Source organism: Suricata suricatta, chromosome 11 (assembly GCF_006229205.1).
Source record: "Suricata suricatta isolate VVHF042 chromosome 11, meerkat_22Aug2017_6uvM2_HiC, whole genome shotgun sequence".
NCBI lineage: Eukaryota > Metazoa > Chordata > Mammalia > Carnivora > Herpestidae > Suricata > Suricata suricatta.
The window spans coordinates 21,156,741-21,158,631 of NC_043710.1; the positions used below are offsets into that span (position 1 = coordinate 21,156,741).

Genomic DNA, 1,891 nt, shown 5'->3' on the forward strand with positions numbered 1-1,891 from the left:
CTTTCATTTCCCTTGCCTTTGGGGAGGTGTTGAGTAGGAGATTGCTGCGGTGGAGGTCTAGGAGGTTTTTTCCTACTTTCTCCTCGAGGGTTTTGATGGTTTCCTGTCTCACATTCAGGTCCTTCAGCCATTTTGAGTTAATTTTTGTGTATGGTGTAAGAGAGTGGTCTAGTTTCATTCTTCTGCATGTTGCTGTCCAGCTCTTCCAGCACCACCTGCTAAAGAGGCAGTCTTTTTTCCATCGCATACTCTTTCCATTCCATACTCTTTTGTCAAAAATTAATTGGCCGTACATTTGTGGGCCCAGTTCTAGGTTCTCTATTCTATTCCATTGGTCTACATGTCTGTTTTTGTGCCAATACCATACTGTCTTGATGATGACAGCTTTGTAGTAGAGGCTAAAGTCTGGGATTGTGATGCCTCCTGTTTTGGCTTTCTTCTTCAATATGACTTTGGCTATTCGGGGTCGTTTGTGGTCCCATACGAATTTGAGGATAGTTTGTTCTAGCTTTGAGAAGAATGTTGGTGCAATGTTGGGGATTGCATTGAATGTGTAGATTGCTTTGGGTAGTAATGACATTTTCACAATGTTTATTCTTCCGATCCATGAACAGGGAATGTTTTTCTATTTCTTGGTGTCTTCTTCAATCTCTTTCATAAGTTTTCTATAGTTTTCATCATATAGGTCTTTTACATCCTTGGTTAGGTTTACTCCTAGGTATTTGATAGTTTTTCGTGCAATTACAATGATTTAGTCTTAAAACAGGGAACCTGACAAAATGTTATTGTGGCGTGGGTAAAAGGTGTCTGCAAGTAAATATGCCAAAAACATAATTACGGGAAGAGAAAGTGTTTATTAATGAAACACACTGAAAGGCTGACAGCAGGAAAAGAGTGTTGGGAGGTGTTTCTGGAAGCAAAATCAGTAATGCCTATTTTAAAGAATAAAAAATACTTGGGCACCCAGGCTTTTGGCTGGCATAAATGAAAGTAAAGGATTGTAAATCAATAATGCAGTGAAGGGGGCAAGAAGCTAATGGTTCTTTTGTTTCAAATTGTAAATGGCATTTTTGTATTCTACTGTAAACCTTAAGTGATGGCTTTGTCTATTACAATATAGAAAGCCTGCCATTTCACTTTCCTGACTACAACAATCTGTACAAAGACTTCACTTTATTTACTCTGCATTTAGGCACATTTAGGAGTGAACCAAGAGTTATAGCTTTTTGGCGTGAGGAGAACTCGTTTCTCAAGACAAGATTTTTACCTTCAATGATTAGGGTCAAAATTGACCAGGAGTAAAGACACAAAAGACAAAATTAAGAACGTTTTTTAAAAATTTATTTGGAGAACAATATAGAGAGCAAGTAGGGGAGGGGCAGAGACAGAGAGGAAGATAGAATACCAAGCAGGTTCCACACTGTCAGCATGTCACCACAGTGTTGGGGCTTGATCCCACCAACCATGAGACCTCAGCTGAAATCAAGAGTCAGTCATTTAACCAGGCTCTTAAGTACAAAATTAATAAGTAAGTATACTGGGAAGAGATGATTCAAGACCAAAATATCATAAGATATTTTGCTGTGGTGAAGTAATATCCATTAGAGGTTATATTTTGTGTTTCTAGGTATAAGGACATTATACCAAATCCAAAAAGTTATCCTCATGTTAAAGTTGAAGTTCTATTATTTGGAAAGCTTCATAAATCTTGACCTGAAAAAGGTCAAGAAGCCATTCCAAACTAAATTAGAGAATCCAGGATGTCATGCTTTAGTGAGTTGTTCTAAAGTGAAGGCTGCGGGTATTTCTGGAACCCATTATGAGTTGATGATCAACTGGCAATTAGTTGATCCTATTTTATATATACATATATATGTGTATATATATATAT

General features: G+C 37.4%; 1 protein-coding gene across 1 annotated transcript in view; it reads left to right on the forward strand.

The window, feature by feature from the left end:
* LRRC4C (leucine rich repeat containing 4C) overlaps nucleotides 1–1,891 on the forward strand; it is a 1,176,981-nt gene that overhangs the window by 603,204 nt on the left and 571,886 nt on the right. The window lies entirely within an intron of this gene.